Genomic DNA, 20,963 nt, shown 5'->3' with positions numbered 1-20,963 from the left:
CATTGCTACCTTCAAATAAGAAATTTCATACTGAGCATGCACTGCAAATTTGCAGACCAGATAGGGGTGGACATGATTAGATAAACTGAACAAGTTGTTTAGAAACTTGGGTTAAAAGTGATGAATTTGTGGATAGTAGTGTTACTGTGTGAGGTGCAAAAATGAATAAATGGATGTTCAAATTGTGATCTGCATTTTAATGAAGTCAGCATTTTTGGCTTCATTGGATTGTGATAGAACTGCTGTGTGGCCAGCATTAATTTTGTTTCCTGTCTAATTGAGCATCTCAATGGTAAAGTATTTTCAAAATTTTGCAGCTCTGATTATGTGAGATGGTGGTAACTCAATAAAAATGCAGTTCAGCAATAATAAGCAAATATAAGCTTTAGCTGCAGTCTCATAGTCAGTAGAAAAAATAGGTAATGCAAGTGAAATCCACTCAGGAAATGACAAAGCTTAATATTATCAACTAATACAAATTACATGGACGCAGTGGGCCTAAAGATCTCCTGCTGTGCCGTTACCATTCTTGACTACAGACTATTTACCAAGAAATTAGCACTGGATTTTGTTGTTCTGTTCCCTCTCTAGTAGTAGTGCAGAATTAGTGGCAGGGCATTTCTTTGAAAACTATCTATCAATAGTTAAAATTGAAAGTCTTCAGTCCTCAGCGGTAGATACCTCTTGTTTGTCATTCACAATTCCTTGTGATTGCCTAAATGACAACTTGGAGTTTAGCACTCTTCTTGACTGAGGTCTGGAACTTAGCTCATAGTACAATATTACCATAAAATATTAAACTTCTACCTGTCTGAATAGTACTGATATCCTCAGTGTATCAATATATACTGTAACCCTTTTTTACCCTCTGGCCATTTCAGTCATTTAATAGTTAAGTCTCAGTACTACTAGAGAGCAGTGTGCACTCAAACTGATACCTCAAAGCTCTGACTAAGGTACCACAGACTTGCTTGGGCTTGCCAATTTTTCGTTCTGATGCAGCATCTGCAATAAATAGAAATTCTGACCTTTGAGGTTTTAAGATGGGCATTTTCTTGGTAGGGTTATTTAAAATCAAATTAAGAAATCCACTTGAATTCTGTGATGAAATTCTGTAAAATGTTACACCTCTCTTGACAGTGGTGGCATAGATGAACTTTCCTTCACCTTCCATCCAAAACTAGGTGAAGCCAAGGCGCATATCCATATAATGGTAGTTTCTATTTGTGGTTTTAAAGATGTGCATTTAAAATATTTTCATTTGCTTTCAAAATATCTAGTTATTGCTGCCATAGTCAACAAAATAGTTACTCTTTACATTCCGAGGTCAAGTTCTGCTGATTTGTATCATTAAATTTCACTGGATAAAGAATGTTTTAGACATTTTAGTCATGTTATTCATTGCAAACTAATAGATTCAATGTCACAAACATGTGTTCAGTATAATTAAAATAGTTTTGAAAACTTGCCGCAAAATTGTGTAAAATGTTTTTGGTAATTCTTGTTTCTACCTTGAAGTAGAGCAAATCCTTGGATCATGCATTCACAATTTTATACCTTAATATTCTTAACAGCAATTTAATATGTTCTGAACAGTTATCCAAAATTTAGTTGCATGCATATATACTGTTTGGCATTTTGTGTAATGCTCAAAATCTGCTAGGATAAAACAGAACATGTATTTTTTTAAAGCAGAGAATTGCACATTCACTCTGTTGCTATTTAATTTAATTTGACACATTAGCAGTAGACACACCTAATAGAAAAATACCTTTTGTGAAGAGAATTCTTGGAAAATGTTTAGAGTATATAACATTTGGTACTGTATTCCTCATGTAGAACTCGACATGCTTGGAATGTGTGTGTGTGTGTGTGTGTAGTGGGGGAGGGGGGAGTCACTTTCTCTATTTAAAATACTTGTAACAATTTATTTATTGGAGGCCTATGTGACTTTTCTGCCAGAGGCGTGTATCTGAAATCTCAGTTTGATGTTTGTGGAAGTCGCAGATCCATAACATGTGGCTCAAAGACTTCACAGCATTTCAAGCAAGAGGGTTCCCTTTTTTCCAAAAATCAGTCTTTTAGGTCTGTCATCTGTCTTGGGCTGTTCAGGCCACAGAATGAGAAACTCAGTTCAGAGCAACAGCTGGACCCCCTAGCCTAGCACGGGGCCTGGTGTTTGGTGCCCCCCTCTCCCTCTGTTTATAATATTCTTGGTAGGTGAAAATGGATGTTAGCTCCTGTCTGGGGAGCTAAGAAAATGAGTTTTTAGAAGTACTTTTGCCACAAACACTGGCTGTAGCAGAAGCAATAGTTATGTGATTTTATAAATGCTTTTTAAGGAAATCTTATACAAGGGGAATTCTCAGAATAGTTTGCCTGTTATAACAGTTACTTTGTATCAAGTTTCACTTGCACTTCAAAATCATAGAACCCGACAGTGCAGAAAGAGGCCCTTCGGCCCATCGAGTCTGCACCAACCACAATCCCACCCAGGCCCTACCCCCAAACCCCTACATATTTTACCCGCTAATCCCTCTAACCTAAGCATCCTAGTACACTAAGGGGCAATTTTGACATGACCAATCAACCTAACTTGCACATCTTTGGGAGGAAACCAGAGTGCCTGGAGGAAACCCAAGCAGACACAAGGAGAATGTGCAAACTCCACACAGTGACCCGAGCCAGGAATCAAACCCAGGTCCCTAGAGCTGTGAAGCAGCAGTGCTAACCACTGTTCTACCGTGCCGCCCTTCAGTACCGTATATATTTGAGTTTCACAGAGCCAGCACAGGCAAGACTGGCCAGGTGATCTTTTCATTTCCCAACAGGGTGGCTGAAGCAAAAGCAATCAATAATTTCAAAAGGAAATTGGATAGGCATTTGAGGGAAGCAAACTTCCCTGGCAATGGGGATCAAGTGGGGGAATGGGAAAGACTGAATTTTTCTGCAGGGAGCCAGGCATGGATTTGATGGGCTGAGTGGCAATTTATGCCATAAATGATTCTCTGCCAATATTTTGCCATTCATAAGAGTATTATTTTTAATTTGTTCTTGGGATGTAACGTCTCTGACAATTGCCCTCAAAGGTGGTGGTGAACTGCATTTTTAACCATAACACTCCATGTATGTAGAAACAGCCACAATGCTGTTAGGGAGGAAATTCCATGATTTTGACCTAGCAAAGTAAAGGAACAGTGATATGTTTCCAAGTCGAGATGGTATGTGACTTTGAAGGGACCTTGAAGGTGATTATGTTTCTATGCATCTGCTCTTATTATCCTTCTAGGTGAAAGATTCCGTAAGTTTAAAGTGCTGTTGAAGGAGCTTTGAGTTGTTGCAGTGCAACTTGTTGGTACACAGACTACCACTGTGATGGTGGTGCAGGGAGTGAATGTTAAAGATGGTGGTGGCAATCAAACAGATTCCTTTGTCCTGGATGGTGTCAGGCTACTTATTGCTATAGCTGCACTAATCCAAGTAAGTGAAGAGTCTTTGTATTTGTAATCTCTGCTCTTTTCTCTGCATTGGAAAATTTCTGCCAATAATAATCTTGGGGAAGCCATGAGAGAAACATTTTAAGATGGCTTGCATTTGAGTAGAATTTTGACTTAAAACATCAAACAGACATTTGGTAAAGATTCAACTATTTTGAGGTAACTGGTAAACAGAAAAGTACATAATATGTATGTTGTGTGTCTTTAAACTTCTGTGACTGGTACTTGTCATTTGGCTCCTTGATTAACCCTGCTCAGCAAAGAGCTTTGTGCATAGATGTGTGTTCTCTCAGCAGCATCAAAATGTATTAAGAACACATGGCAATATTACCGCCTGAATTTTGTAAACCAGATTTGACATGCACTTGGTTTACACTACATGCCTTGACAACCCAAAGTGGGGTGAGTCTATCCATAGGTTGTCTCATACTCTACAGTGGAAAAGGGAAAATCCCAAGGGAACCGAATAGTGATGCTGCAGAGATAAACACCAAGTGGAGAAGTAATACCTAGAAATTATCATTATCATGAAAGAAGTAGTGTTGGGCAGGGTAATGGGGCCCTGATGAAATGCATTCCAGGGTACTAAAAGAGATGGTGGGAGAAATAGCAAATGCACTATGGTAATTTACCAGAATTCGCTGGACTCTCCTCTGGAGTGGTTCTCACAGATTGGAAAACAGCAAATCAAAGAATCATAGAACTCTACAGTGCAGGGAGAAGCCCTTCGGCCCATCGAGTCCACACTGAACACAATCCCACCCAGGCCCTACCCCCATATCCTTACATTTTATACCCACTAATCGCTCTAACTTACACATCCAAGGACACTAAGGGGCAATTACTTAGCATGGCCAATCAACCTAACCCGCACATCTTTGGACTGTGGGAAGAAACCGGAGTACCCGGAGGAAATCCACGCAGACACGAGGAGAATGTGCAAACTCCACACAGACAATGACCCAAGCCAGGAATTGAACCCAGGCCCCTGGAGCTGTGAAGCAGCAATGCCAACCACTGAGCTACCATGACGCCACTGTTTAAAAAAGGAGGTACACAAAATGCGGGTAACTATAGGCCGGTTAGCTTAACTTCTATAGTAGGGAAAATGCTTGAATCTATCTATCTTCAAGGAAGAAATAGTGAGACATCTGGATATAAATTGTTCCATTGGTAAGATGCAGCATGAGTTCATGAAGGGCAGGTCATATTTAACTAAGTTGGTGGAATTCTTTGAGAACATTATATGTGCAGTGGACAATGGGGAATTTGTGGATGCGGTGTATCTGGATTTCCAGAAGGCATTTGACAAGGTGCCGCACCAAAGACTGCTACATAAGATAAAGGTGCACAGTGTTATGGGTAATGCATTGGCATGGATAGAGGATTGGTTAATTAACAGAAAGCAAAGAATGGGGGTAAATGGCTGTTTTTCTCGTTGGCGATCAGTGACTTATGGTGTGCCTCAGGGATCAGTGTTGGAACCGCAATTGTTTACAATTTACATCGATGATTTGAAGTTGGGGACCAAATGTAGTGTGTCAAAATTTGCAGATGACACTAAGATGGTGGAAAAGCAAAGTGTGCAGAGGACACTGAAAATCTGCAAAGGGTTATAGATAATCTAATGAGTGGGCAAGGGTCTGGCAGATGGAATACAATGTTGGTGAATGTGAGGTCATCCATGTTGGTAGGAATAACAGCAAAATGGGCTATTATTTAAATGGTAAAAAAATTGCAGCATGCTGCTGTGCAGAGGGACCTGGGTGTCCTTATGCAGGAATCTTAAGGAGTTGGTTTGTAGGTGCAGCAGGTAATTAAGAAGGCAAATAGAATTTTGTCCTTCATTGTTAGAGGAATGGAGTTTAAAAACAGTGAGATTATGTTGTAGCTGTATAAAGCGCTGGTGAGGCCACACCTGGAGTATTGTATACAGTTTTGGTCTCCTTACTTGAGGAAGGATATACTGGCACTGGAGGGGGTGCAGAGGAGATTCATTAGGTTGATTCTGGAATTGAGGGTTGGCTTATGAGGAGAGACTGAGTAGACTGGGGCTATGCTTATTGGAATTCAGAAGAACGAGGGGAGATCTCATTGAAACATAAGATTATGAAGGGAATAGATACAATAGAAGAAGGAAGTTATTTCCACTGGCAGGTGAAACTAGAACTAGAGGGCATAAGCCTCAAAATAAGGGGGAGCAGATTTAGGACTGATTTGAGGAGGAACTTCTTCACACGCAGGGTTGTGAATCTGTGGAACTCCCTGCCCAGTGAAACTGTTGAGGCTACCTCATTTAATGCTTTTAAGGTAAGGATAGATACATTTTTGAACAGTAAAGGAATTAAGGGTTACGGTAAGTGGAGCTCAATCCACAAAAAGATCAGCCTTGATATTATTGAATGGCAGAGCAAGCTTGAGGGGCCAGATGGCCTACTCCTGCTCCTAGTTCTTATGGCAGTGTTGGCTTGGAGCAGTTTGCTATTAAAATTTCATCTTAACTCTTTATTTTCAATACTCATTTGTTTCCTTATGTTAAAAGCACCTTTTTGATTTGTAGTGGATGGGAAAAACATTAAAGATACGTTTTGCTTAAGGTCTCAATGTTTCCAAATTCACCAGGGATGTGCACGTTTCTTCTCCTCTCTCTCTCTCTCTCTCTCTCTCTCCACCACCCCCCCCGCCCCCGTATCTTTCAGCAGGATAATCATAACTTTTATCAGCTATGCTGTTGAAAGATTTGGTAGCATAAAAATTTCACGTGAATACTGAAATTGATCACAACACCACCGCATACTAAGTGAGTGTGCAGACAATATCTCATTCATTATTGTTAACTAACTTGATGCTGACTCAAGTTAAGGAAGTAATTTATTGGCTACTATTGACTTTGCAATGCCTAACTTGCACAACCTTTGTGGCTGAGCACTTGAAATGTCATAATAATCAAGGCAATGGTGGATTTAGTGTAGTTTTGTTAGTGCAAACTCCAACGGGCCAAAGGGCCTCTTCTATACTGCATGACTCTTATGAATAGTGCTACAATTTGGAAATAAACTGGTAATGTGAAAACAATTGTGTGTGGCTGGTATTGACTGTGATATTTTATGTGGCGACTTCATTTTAAAGTTGTTTACTTTTGATCGTTAAACAAGAAAATCTAGATGTCGAGTACTGTCCAGTTCCAGTTTCCATTGTTTTTAAAAGAGAAAATCAGGGCAATCTTGCCATTGTGGCAGGGCAAGCTGATGAGATTGGGTGAGAGCCAGAAAAAAATCAGGTTCGCGTCTGATTTTTTTTTTTGGTCTCATGATCTTGCCGGCATCAGATATCCAGCGAGGTCAGCCTTGCGCCCATTTCAGCTCGAGGTTGAATAAATGATAATCTAATTTTAATATATTTTGCATGTGTTTAGTGAGCCAGGACTCATTCATCCAGGCTCACTCACTTCTGCGGCGTCTTCAGGAAACGTTCTCTCCAGCAAGAATTATAGCTGGTCCCCAGCAACTTGGACCAGATGTGTTGGCTTCATCAGTAGAACCAGAGGCCATTGAGGCCCCCCCAGGGAGGTTGGGGGCAATGGCTGATCTCCTTGGATAGTGCCAGTGAAGCACTCTGGCATTGCCCATTGCACCTAATTGGGGGTGGATTGGTGGTGGGGACCACTGCATACTCTGCCCAGCAATCAGTGGGAGGGGGTGTATCATAAATCAATTGTACAGGATGGTGGGGAGGTCAGTCAGTCAGTCCAGCCAGGTGGAATGCGGGTTGTGGTAGGCCGTGGGCCCCTATGGTAGCTGGAATGGAGGGTTGTGAGGCTTGCTTGAGGCACGGAAGCTGGCTGAGAGCAGCAGAGGCTGAGCGACAAGTCTCGCTGCTCTCAGAACAGAGGGACCTATGCATGTGCAATAATGCCCTCTGCTGCTCTCTGCCAGAGTTTGGGCAATCTAAGCCCCTCTCCTCCCCCTACAAGTGAGAAAAGGATTTTGAATTTTTTAATGCATCATATAGCAGATTTGGAGTCTCCCCAAAAAATGGATCAGAAACTCTTCCTGTTTTCATGCTAATCTTAGACTTCAAATTTCTTTTGTATGATTGGCCCCAATGTGCTGGGGTTCTGGATCTGAACCCAAGGTATATTTTGAAGCCAGACTAGAGTCCAGTAATTTTTCTATTTTGGCATAAATGTGAGGATAGTATGCTTCACTTTAGAAGTAATTCTACTGAAAAATTAGGGAGTTTTTTATCAAAGTTAACTTTCTTCATAACAGTTTAAATATTACTCCAACAAAAAGTGAAGGAGCTTAACAATTGAACAAAGTTGGAAAACCTAAATAAAACAACTCTTTTTAACTCATCACTATTTCAATTCAAAGTAAGCAACATTTCCTCTTTACACTTGAATGCTATTTTAAATATGCTGTAAGCCTAGGCACTTGCAATAAATTGTCAACAGTCTTGAAGCTTTCAGAGAGGTTTTGATTTTCAGAGCAACTTGCAGGCTTATATCTTTAAACAACCCCAACCAGAAGCTGAACAGAGCTTTTTCACTGCTGCATACCTAGCTCTTCCTATTAACCACTATCACTTGACCCTGTGTATCTAAACTCACCTTCCATTCCTATAATCGCAAAACCCCAGGGGACTTGTTTTTGCAAACAAGAGTCCATTAGCCATCTCCTCAGTAAACACTGAATAAAATGAGTAATTATCTTGCTTTCCCAGCATTTGAGCTGTATCCCTACAGACATACGACTGCTTGTAAGAAAGAAAACAGAATTCTAAAAAAAAGTCCCTTAAATATAAAATATATCAATAGCATAGTATCCTCAAGTGTGAAGATGCAGGAAATATTCACAAAAATATGAAAGGATGTACTTGGCTGGAAAAGCTGAACATGCTGGTACTCTTTCTTTAGAAAAGAGAAGGGTCAGTGGGTGACTATTGGGTGTTTTTAAGGTAGTAAAATCACTTTTTTATAAGATAGATGTAAAGAAAATTTACAATTTTATGGAGAAGTACAAAACTAGACATAAAATGGTCACAATCCAATAGGGAATTCAGGAGAACCTTCTTTACTCAAAAGAGCAATATGAATATAGAACATCCTATTTAAGGGGAACGTGAAGTATGCACATGAAAAATAGGTTTAGAAAGACATGCTGATTTCCTGAGATGAAGTAAGGTGGGAGGAGAATAGTGTAGAGCATAAACATAAGTCAGATGGACAGAATAGCCTGCTTCTGAGCTCTACATTCATTGTAAATTTTGGATATATTGTAAGAACTTCATGTGGGTGGCTGTGGAGAAAGCGACTGGTTGATTTGCGAAATAAATGAAAAAATGAGCCAGAGGCACTCTGTAGGAATTTTTGCATCATTTTAGTATTTGTTTGCACATAGTCAAAATCTAAAAGCACTTGTTTTAAATTATATGTTACCCTCTTTTGCATGAACTGAATCAGTTGAAAAAGTAATTATCAGGTTACAAATTTACACCCTCAAAATAATTGAGGCAGCACGGCAACAGTGGTAGCACTGCTGTCTCAAAGCACTCAATTCTGGCCTTGAGTGACTGGAGTTTGGACATTCTTCCTGTGTCTGCGTGGATTTCCTCCATGCTCCAGTTTCCTCCCAGAGTCCAAAGATGTGCAAGTTGGATTGGTCATGCTAAATTGCCCCTTGGTATCCCAAGATGTGTAAGTTCGATGGATTAGCCACGGTAAAATGTGAGAGGTTGTGGGAAGAGGGCCTGGGTAATAGTCCGTGCAGGCTGAATGACCTCTTTCTGCATTGTAGGGATTCTATCATAATTAAGATGGCAAATATTTATTCTGTACTTGATTTCAGCCGGTGAAATTCAGACAAATATTTATTTATTCATTTTGACTCTCTTGATTGGCTGTTAAATTCCATTTTATATACTTTTTAACCATAACCCCTCAAAATTTCAAGTCTCGTGTCCCTCATTATTGAATGCGATTATCTTAAAAATTAGACATACAAGTCTTTTTGTATTTAGAAGGATTTATGACAGGATTACAATCTTTTCTCACTTCTAACTTTGTCAGTGTTAAATACAGGAGACTTGAACAGTTAAGTGGATGATGCCTTCAGAAAAGGACATTGTGTGCAGAATAGTTTTGTTCCACTGATTTAAATTGAGGAATATATTTTTAGTTCATTTCCTTTTATGAATTTTTCCAAGTCCATCTGCCCTACTTTATTTTAATCTTGCTGACCTATTTTCTCCACACCCTTGCTGTTATCCTATCATTTTCAATTTAAAATTAATATTTGCATTGATGTATAAAAGTCTGATTAAGAAATCTAACTGTTTCTGAAAATTGTTATACCAGCACAAACTAGTTGGGCCAAATGGCATGTTGCTTGATGAAAATACTTGACTCTACTTCTCCCGAAAAGCAACAAAACAGAAGAAGCAAACTGAATTCTAACCTGCTCGTTCTTGGGTCTGTTGACTATCTTAAAGAGACACTTTACCTGCTTGTTTGGGTACTGTATTAAAGAATTTGGATTTATTTTATTTCAGCATTGTATTTGATTAAAGTTGAGAAGATGTAAATGAAATTTGTCACATTCAATTATGGCAAAAGAGGAACAGCTGCATTATTCCTTCGGAGCACTTTGTGATACCTTGCTGCTTAAGCAATATTCAGTTACATTCATATTGCTTTGCAAAATGCAGTCAGGTGATGAAGTCTCCATTCTTAACTGAAAGCATTGTAGATTATATCCATTTCAAAAAGTTACCCATCTAATCTTGAACATACATTTTTCTCTAGTTTCTCTTCCATGCCCATTTCAAGCTAAAATCATCAATGGAATTCATCTTCTGCTCTTTGACCCTATTGCTATTAAATTGTTAAACATCTTACTTCTGAGACTCAGGCTAGATCCAGTCGTTCTTGGACAAGCTTAAACTCTTCCAAATTTTAATTCGGGAAAAGGTGATGAATGCCCACTTTTATATAAATGTTAAAGGGAGTAAAACATTTAGAAATATTTGCTCAAGGCTGAAGGTGTATCAGTTTTTAAGAATGTAATAAATAAAAAGTATAAATCTGGAACACTGAAGTATTTTGTTCTTGTACGTGCCTCTTTTTAATGATCCCAAGGTTTGGTTTTGTTATCTGTTCCAGAGAGGCATCGAATGTGATCCAGAAGTGGTATTTGCAAAGAGTGGAGGGTTTTCATTTGGATATTGTGTTGTACACTTCCTAAATATGTCAAATGTTGTGTGTTTTGAACATAGCATAGCTCATCAGGTTTAGGTTTGAGAACTGTGTTCTAACTCCTATTTGGTTTTTAGGAAGGAAAAGTATAGCATTTTGGATTAAAGTAATCATGGTGCACAGTCTGCTTCCTAGGCTCTTGCTGGCTGAAATAGCCTGCATTTACAGTTAACCAATCATAAAAGTTAGGCATGCTTGATTTAGGAAGTAAACGTTTCTCATGATTGGCAGCAGGAACCTTATGATGAACTTTGTCCTACATTGTGACCTCACGGCAGCATTTATCTGTCTGTAATTAGGTGCAACTCTAGCTGCAATTTTTAAAAGTAACATTTGATAAGTTGTTCCTTTGCCATAACACTTTGACAAATAGTCATAGGAGCTGGAAGTTTTGTCTCTGGGTCTGTGCCTTTTAATGCTTTGGTTGCCATTTTTGACCGATGTCTTATGAGCATTTTACTTCGAAACATTTGATTCGTCAAATTTACATGGAATTATTTTACATCAATAAAACCTTCTTTTGTACCCAGGTTTTATCTGTCTTTTAATTTTGATGTTCAATACTAAATGCTAGTGAATTAAAAATTTGATTGAAAACTGGAGACCTGATGATAATTATGGAATTGAATGTTCGCTATATACAAGTATAATGACCACTATGAAGGAGGTATGGACTAGCCTCAAAGGTCAGTGCTTTTGAATGTAGAATTGTGGGATGGTTTGGGATAGATGATTATGGTGATTGAATGATGAGAATGACTTGCATGATGTAAGATATTGACAAGTTAATTATCTAGTGCAGAGTTTCCCACCCTTTGGACCTCCCAAGAGTACTGACAGGACCCCTGAGAAACATTCTTATTGTGATGAAGGGTTGTTTTTGCAGAATAGATACAAAATACAAAAACAAATTTTATATCAGTTATTATAGCCCAATTCATTGCTGACACCACGGTCATTTTCAGTATCACTGCCTGGGCTGCATTCTATCAGAGCACATCCTCATCCACACTTTTTTTGAATCCTACCCAATTTGGGTTCATAGGGTGGAGATTCACCACCAAGACGTGTACTGCCGATACAAAATCATTTTCATATTTCCTCTGTGGGCTGCCAGTCACGTGCCTGTTATCACTAATGCTTCTGAGTTCCTTTCACGATTCAGACATTAGGTATGGCTTTTCACATGATGTTTTTCACAAGTGTGATCAATCGATCAAAAGTTTATGCTTCATATTACTAGATCAAACTGAATTCTGCAAAACCCGGGGGTTCCACAGGAAACATCCTGAGGTTCTGTGGTAACACAAGGAGTATAATATCACTATCACAGTGACATGGTTAAGGGAGGAGCAGGACTAACAGCTTAATATTCTAGGTTATAGAATCTTCGGGTGAAACCTGGAGGGGAGGGAGAAGGAGGAAATGTAAAAGGGAAAGTGGTGTTGCATTATTGACATGGAATCAATTACTGCAGTAAGGAGCAATTATATCTTAGCAGGCTCTTCAATTGAGGGTGGAACTTGAAAACAAAAAGCGGGCAATCATGTTGCTGGGAGTGTACCACAGGCCCCAAACAGTTAAGGAGGGGTAGGAGAGCAGATATGTGGGCTAATCTTGAAGTGTAAAAGTAATAGTGGGGAATTTTGATTTCCCCTGTAGTAATTGGGATGGGCAAAGTGTGAAAGGCTTTAAAGGGGATGGAATTCTTAAAGTATATCCAGGAGAGCTTTTTGAGCCAGCATGTAGAAAATCCTACAAGAGAGGGGGTGGTACTGAACCTAATTTCAGGGAATGAAACAGGGCAGGTGGCACAGATGTCAGTAGGGAAGCATTTTGGTGATGGTAACCATAATTTTGGTAAAGTTCAAGATAGACTGGAAATAGAGGTTCTGAATTAGGGAAAGCTGCTTTTAATATAAGACAGGATCTGACCAAAGTCAACTGGGAGCAGCTACTTGCATTTGCAGTGGGCATAGCTCAAAAAGCAAATGGAGTATGTACAAGGTCAACATGCCCCGTAAAGGGTGAGACCAAAAAGTGCAGAGAACCCTGGATGTCAAGGAATATACAGGATTGGATAAGTGGGAGGGGGGAGAGGGGTGGGGAATGCTTATGGCAGATTGAGGGTTCAAAATAGTGGATGTCCCAGAGGCGTATAGGAAAATTAGAGTGAAGAGGGTGAATGAATAAAACACTGGCGGGCAAGATAAAGGAAAATCTTAAGGTGTTGCCTATTCATATTAGGGACAGGAGGGTAACCAGGAAAGTGTAGGTGCCAAAGTGGCAATCTGTCAAAAGATGTAGGTGAGGTATTAAATTAGTATTTTGGATCTGTGATCACTGTGGAGAACAGTGGCGTAAGTGTAGAAGATTTTAGCAAGCCTAAGCTTTTGAGTACAATTTTTATAAGTTTTGAGGTACTTGTAGAAAAGTATTCCCAGAGTGAAAGTACTAAACTGGGGGAAAGCTAACTATGAAAGGATTAGGCAGGAGCTCGGGAATGTAGAGTGGGGGCAGCTGTTTTAGGGTAAATCCACATCCGATATGTGGGAGTCTTTTCAAAGTCACTTGCTGACAATTCGGGGCAGTATGTCGCTGTAAAATTGAAGGATAACGATGGCAAGATTTGGGAACCCGGGTGACAAGACAGATGGTGAGCTTAGAGGAAAAGAAGGTGGCGGTGTACATAAGTTTCAGGAAATTGAAAATGGATAAGGCTTTTTAAGGAATAAAAAGGTAGCAGGAAAGATCTTAAACAAGGACTTAGGGCATAAAGGGGCCATGAAATGTCTTTGTCAGGCAGGATTAAGGAGACTCCCAATGCTTTTTATGTTTGTCAGGAGGAACAGGGTACTAAGGAAAGGGTAGGTCCCTCAAGGACACTGGAGGGAATTTGTATATGGAGCAAATGAGGTGGGTGAGGTTCTTTTTAATGAGTACTTTGTATCAGTATTCACAAAGAAGAAGGATGTGGTGGATGTTGAGATAAAGAGAGGTATTTTGGGTTTGAAAAACATTTAAGGTGGACAAGTCCCCAAGGCTTGATAGGGTCTCTCCCCGAATAGAGGCAAGGGAAGAATTTGCTGAGGTCGTGATCTAAATCTTTTGATCCTCCTTAATCATAGGCAAGGTACCAGAGGATTGGAGAGCAGCTAACATTCCTTCTCTGTTTTAAGAAGGCTGGAAGAGACAATCTGGGAACTTAACAGTCCTGTGAATCTTAAACCAGTAGTAGGGAAATTATTGGCAAAGATTCTTAGGGGCATGATGTACTGACATCTGGAAGAGACTTTAGGCAGCATGATATTGTGAAGGGGAGGTTGTGTCTCTCAAAGTTGAGTTCTTTTGGGGAAGTGACAAGAAAAATTGACCAGGGAAGACCAGTGGATATTGTATACATGGACTTTACATTCACACTGTAATAAAATTACTGTGAAAACCCCCTAGTCGCCACACTCCGGTGCCTGTTCAGGTACACTGAGGGAGAATTTAGTGTGGCCAATTCACCTAACCTGCACATCTTTGGACTGTGGGAGGAAATTGGAGCACCTGGAGGAAACCCACACAGACACAGGGAGAATGTGCAAACCCCACACAGACAGTGACCCAAGCCAGGAATCAAACCCAGGTCCCTGGTGCCTGTGAAGGAGCATTGCTCCCTCACAAGCAGCAATGCTAGCCACTGTGCCACCATGCCATGTGGATAGTCAGAGTCTTTTTCCCAGGGTCGAAGGGTCAATTACTTGGGGGCGTAGGTTGAAAGTGAGAGGGAGGAAATTTTAAAGGCAATGTAAGGGCCAAGTTGCTCAGAGATGGTGTTGAATGTCGAGAACGTCCTGCTGGAGGAGGTAGTGGAAGTAGATTCTATAACAACATTCAAGAAGCATCTGGATTGATGCATAAATAGGCAGAGAATAGAGGGGATTGGGCCACATAGAGGCAAGAAAATATTAGATTAGAGAGGTAGCTGCACAGACTTGATGGGCCGAAGGGCCTGTTCCTTTGCTGTACTGTTCTTCGTTTTTAAAAATGGATAAATCCCTAGGCCCAGATGAGATCTATCGTCGGCTGCAGTGTGAGGCAAGGGAGGAGATTGCAAGGGCTGTGATACTAATTTTCAATCCTCTCTAGCCACAGGAGAGGTAACAGACTGGAGGAAAGCTAATATGATACCATTATTCAAGAAGGGAAGTAGAGGGGGAAAAAAAAACAGGTAATTACAGGCCAATAGAGGTGTAGGGAAATAATTGAGAAAAAATTTGAGGGAGAGAATTAATCTCCAGTTATGGAGGCAAGGATTAATCGGGGATAGTTGGCAAGACTTTGTCAGGGGGAGATCATGTCTATCAAATCGGACTGAATTTTTTAAAGAGGTAACTAAGTGAGGACCGTGCAGTTGATGTAGTCTGCACTGACTTCAGTAAGGTTTTTGACAAGGTCCTGCATGGGAGACTGATGAAGTTAGGAGCCCTTGGGATCCAGGGCAGTTTGCAAATTGGATCCAAAATTGATTTAGTGACAGGAGGCAGAGGAGGATTCGCGAAGCTTACACTTATAACTGGAAGCTTGTGTCCAGTGATGTATTGCAGTGATCAGTGCTGGCTGGTCCCTTGCAGTTGGAGTGTATATTAATGATCTAGACATGAACGTCGGAGGTATAATCGGTAAGTGTGCAGATGACACACATGTTGGTATGTGATAAAGAGTGAGGGGGAAAGCCTAAGATTATAGGAAGATATAGACTAGACGAGCAGACAATGGCAAATGGAATTTAACCCTGAATAGTGTGAGATGATTGAATTGGACAATCAGGGTACGAGAATATACAATGAATGATAGGACACTAGTTCAGAGGGTGAGGGGGATAAGGTGTTTAAGAAGACATATGGGATACTTGCCTTTTATATAGCCATGTTATGGAATACAAGAACAGGAGATTATTATGGAGCTGTATAAATCTTTCATCAGGCCATAGTTAGAGTACTATGTTCAGTTCAGGTCAACACTCTGGAAGGATGTGCTTGCACTCGAAAGGGTGCAGTTGAGATTCACAAGATGGGCTGAAACATTTTGGCTACGAAAAGAGGCTGGTTAGGTTGGGGTTGTGTACTTTGGAGCAGAGAGGGGACCTGATTGAGGTGTACAAAATTATGAGGGACATTGAAAGGGTAGATAGGAAGAAACATTTCCTTTTAGTAGAGGGGGTCAATAACCAGCTGGTATAGATTTAAGGAAAGGGCAGGAGATTTTGAGGGGATATGAGGAAATGCCTTTCACCCTGAGGATGATGGAAATCTGGAACTCACTGTCTGAGAGGCTGGTTGAAGTGGGGACCCTCGCAGCATTTAGATGAGCACTTGAAATGCCATAGCATACAAGGCTATGGATCAAGTGCTGGAAAATAGGATTAGAATAGAGTACACAGATTTTAACGGTCTCTTTCTGTGCTGTAAAACTCTGTTTCTGGTGTATTGACAAAAACAAACTAGCTTTCTGTCAATTAACTTGTAGGCATATCTTCCAAGTTTGATTGTTATCATCTCAAAACCAAACTGCAGTTCCTCTCATGACAGAAGTAGGTTAATTCTTAGGCAACTGATTTATAATTAACACACAGGTTTTATATAAAATTGCAATTTGCCTAACGTTTTTTCCCAATATTTTAGCATTGAGTTCAAATGTCTTTGCCCAACTCAAGCTGATTTCTTTTGATAGTGTTAGCGCACTGCCTTAGTTTGTCCTGAATTTTCTATTCTCTCATAGAATGCAGGCATAACTGGCTAAGCCAGCATTTATTGCACTTGGGAAGATTGTAGTGAACCATTTTCTTGAAACACTACAGACCATATGACATAGATACACCCACTGTGCTATTGGGAAAGGAATTCCAGGATTTTGACTCAACAACAGTGATGGAATAACAATTGTTCAGAACCAGATTAGAAACTCCAAGGTATGTTATGAAATTGGCCTAGACCCCAACTTTTTATTTGACATTAGTGCGGGCATAAGGTGTTTTGCTTCAGGTGTGATTCTATTGACCCACTAAGAAGCTTTTATTAAAACAAACTTTATTTAACAATACAGTTTGACTATAATCAAAAGGAATTAGCGCAACTTTTATCAATTTTGAGATACTTAAACATGACGAGGTATAATTTTTAAGTGCTAACTATCTCTATTATTTCCAGTTTAAGCAATATTCCCCATAGATGTAAAGTTCTCTTCAGCATCAGTTAGCAAAACATAAAGGCTTATGTAAATTGCTAGTCTTCCAGCCTTTTAACACCTCTGGACAGAGAAAAAGAGACACTTGTCTTCTGACTCTCTGACAGCAGCCTCCAGAGACATACCTATCTGTCTTCAAATGGCAGAACTCCAGAGAGAGGGAGAAAACAACTTGCCTTGGCAGATCCCAGCAGACAACTGCTTGCTTGTCACTCTGCAGATTAACTTTGCCCATTCACGTAACTTTCTCATGTCAATCAACCTAATTAAACCTGACTCTGAAACCCCAGGCGACAGTCCAAAAAATATCAAAACTACATTAACTCATTAAAACAAATAACCCCAATAAGCTGCATGTTCAGCATGTGGGCTGCGGGTAGTAGACAATCGGCACCGCAATCAGTGTTGATGTATAAAACAGTCCCCTGACAAAAAAAAATGACAAATACATTTCTTAAAGGCACAGAATCATGACATTATGATTCCAAGCCAAGATGGGCGTGTGACTTGGAGGGGAACTTGGTGATGATCTCATGCATCTGCTTGCCTTCGAGGTGGTAGAGATAGCATGTTTGAAAGTTGCTGTTGAAGGAGCCTTGCTGAGCTGCTACAGTGCATCTTGTATATGGTACAGTCTGTGCCACTGTGGATCAGTGGTAACGGGAGTAAACGTTGAAGATAGTAGCAGGGTGGCAATCAAGTTTTGTCCTGAATGGTGTTGAACTTCTTGAATATTGTTGGAATTGCACTCCTCCAGGTGAGTGGAGAATATTACAGCACAATCCTGATTTGTGTCTTGTAGATGGTGGACAGTCTTTGGGGACTTGAGTTACTTGTTGCAGAATTGTCTGCATCTGACCTGTTCTTGCAGTTAAGTATTGATATGACTGGTCCAGTTCTGTTTCTGGTCAATGGTAATGCCCAATATGCTGGTGGATTCAGCAAAAGTAATATCAAGGGGAGATGGCTGGATTCTTTCCTGTAAAACTTCCTGGGGCACTAGTAGCATAAATGTAATTTATTAAGCCTGAATGTCGCCTATGTCTTGCTGCATTTGAACACTGCTTCAGTATGTGATGAGTTGCAAATGGTGCTGACAGCATAGAACTTCAAAAAGACATAAGCAAGTTGGAGGATAGGTGGCAGATGAAGTTCAATATGTAGAAATAAGATGATAAATTTTGATAGGAAGTACATGGAGTGACAGTAGTAAATGGTACAAATTTAAAAACATATGGGAGCAAAGGGACCTGAGTGTCTGTGCATCAGTCATCAAAAGTGGCATGACGGGTTGAGTGACTAGTTAATAAAGCATACAGTATCCTTAACTTTAATAGGGATATAGAGCAGGAGCAAGGAGGTTATGTTGAACTTGTATAAGGCCTCCGCCGGAGTACTATGTACAGTTCAGGGCACCACATTTTATCAAGGCTGTGAAGACTTTGTGACGAGTATAAAAGAGGTTCATGCAAATGATTCCAGGGGTGAAAAACTTGCATTATGAAGATAGATAGAGAAGTTGGGATATTTTTTCCTTGAAGAAAAAGATTGGAAGGAGATTTGATAGAAGTATTCAAAATCTCAAGGGCTTGGACAGGATAGATGGGGAGGAACTGCGTCCATCAGAGAGAGGATTGAGAACCAGTGGCACAGACTTGAGATCAATCGGTGAAATAAAGCAAAGATATTGAGAGAACTTTTTCTCACAGCAAGTAGTTAGGGTCTGGAATGCACTGTCTGAGCATGTGATTGAGATGTTCAAGAGGGAATTAGATAAGTATCAAACAGTGTCCAGGGTTACAAGAAGAAGACAGGAGAGTGGCAGTAGGTGAAATGCTCATTGAGAGCCAGTGCAGACATGATGAGCCTAATGGCCTCTTAATGTGCAGTAATCAATTGCAATACCCCACCAAGTAATGTACTTTTATGGAAAAAAATCCTAGACAATTTAATCACCAATAACAGCAGTATGCATTTATATCACGCCTCTTATGTGCAGCACAAGGCGTCCCAAGGCATTTACAAAAATAAAAGGAACAGATGCTGAGTTATGGATGTAAGGCTTTCCATGGGATACTTGAGGCCAGATTGAGAAGATGGCTTTTGTGAAGATTTTTAAACAAGACCATAGGGTTTTTAATTCTGATTGTTGAAATTTAATTCACCGGATATAGCTATCACTGATAAGGCTCAATCAGTGTTCCTTTTTTTGAATTTGAATTAATTTATCCGAGAGCTCCTATAAGTTGTTCATGCACATAGAATTTTTCTTCAAGAAGTTGACTTGCGCACAGGGATTCTGTATTCTTTTAGGAAGATTGATCGCTGGTTGCTCTGAAAAGCAGGTTATTGCGCTACCCTTGAATCATTTGCAGTCTTAATAGCAGTTTGACAACAGTGGCTTACTAGGCCATTTCAGGAAGACTGTTAAAGTCAACCACCCTGATGTGGGACTGGATTTTTCACTTTGGTTAGACAGTGAAATAACAGGTTGCCTAAGAATATTCCTGAACTAGTTGAACAACTAACTGTTTCTGGAAAAAAAATCAAATCTCAGACTGCAGTGGTGGGATTTGAACTCTTCTGCCCCTGTATCTGACCTTTGGCTCACTCAGAAGGAATTGCATGGAGGTCATCTGGGCTGATAACATTTTGGACACCTGTGGATACATCTTTCAGTTTTGCACTAGATGTACATAATTTATAAACAGCTGATTGAGGAATTTTGCAGCTTTATAGAAATCATAGAATCCTGTAATGCAGAAGTAGGTCATTTGGCCCATCGGGTCTGCACTGACCACAATCCCATCCAGGCTCTATCTCCATAACCCCATGCATTTACCTTAGCTGACACTAAGGGGCAATTTAGCATGGCCAATCCATCTAATCCTCAAACCTTTGAATTGTGGGAAGAAACCAGAGCACCTGGAGGAAACCCATGCAGACAGGGAAGAATGTGCAAACTCAACAGCGATCCAAGCTGGGAATTGAACCCGGGTCCCTGGCGCTGTAAGGCAACAGTGTTAACACTGTGCCACCATGTCGCCCTCTTGCAATTCAATGTATTTTTCTACTTCAAAATTTCCAGTTTCAGAAGACGTTAGAAAATGTAAGAGTATCAAAAATGCAACCTTATTTTATATAGGAAAAGGTGCTGGCTATTCAGTTCGTCAAATCTGTACCCTTTCACTATTGTTGGCTGACCTGCATCTTAATTTCATGTATCCCACCTTTATTTGTAACTATTAGTATCCTCACAAAAATTCTCATTTTATTTAAAGAACGCATGGGTCAGAATTTTTACTTTTGGTGACAACTTGACCTTCCTATTGGTATATTTTTGTATGATTCCTAATGTAAATGGATAAAGTAAGTGCTAAAGTCCCCACAACATGTTTATTTACAGTAAAGTTTAGTTCATAGAAAAATACTTGAATTCTTTTAAAATACGTTGAGTTAATCTGTTGAATACCAGAGGGAAATTCTATGCATGATACAGTCAAATTAGCTAACCACTGTCTTTGAGATCCATGAGCTTCATTGTAGTTTTTGAGATCTAAACTTCAGATTTTTGTGGTGCAAGATGAATGTATTATTTTATTAATCTTCTAAGGAATTCCACAGATTCCCTACAATGCAGAAGGAGGCCATTCAGCCCATCAAGTCTGCACCCACCCATAACCCCATGTATTTACCATGCTAGTTCCCCTGACACTAAGTGGCAATTTGGCATGGACAAAAACCTAACTTGTACATCCTTGGACTGTGGGAGGAAACCCTTTCAGACATGGGGAGGAGAATGTGCTGAATTAATTGTTAATGTAAATCGGTGTTAAATTGGGAAACTTCAGAATGACTGTGGAATCCATTGTCCTGTGGCTATAATTGTAAATTTTTTTTTGCAAATTATTCTAAAAAAATTAATAAAACTGAATTACAGGAGAAGTTTGGCAGTTCTGATCATGAAACAAGCTGAAGAT

General features: G+C 39.9%; 1 protein-coding gene across 5 annotated transcripts in view; it reads left to right on the top strand.

Moving 5' to 3' along the window:
* Positions 1-20,963, top strand: part of LOC145359057 (zinc finger protein 652-like) — a 70,475-nt gene that overhangs the window by 21,423 nt on the left and 28,089 nt on the right. The window lies entirely within an intron of this gene.

Source organism: Carcharhinus amblyrhynchos, chromosome 27 (genome assembly GCF_965287045.1).
Source record: "Carcharhinus amblyrhynchos chromosome 27, sCarAmb.v2.hapA, whole genome shotgun sequence".
NCBI lineage: Eukaryota > Metazoa > Chordata > Chondrichthyes > Carcharhiniformes > Carcharhinidae > Carcharhinus > Carcharhinus amblyrhynchos.
The sequence above is the reverse complement of the archived record's forward strand: the minus strand, read 5'-3'. Positions and strand labels throughout refer to the sequence as shown.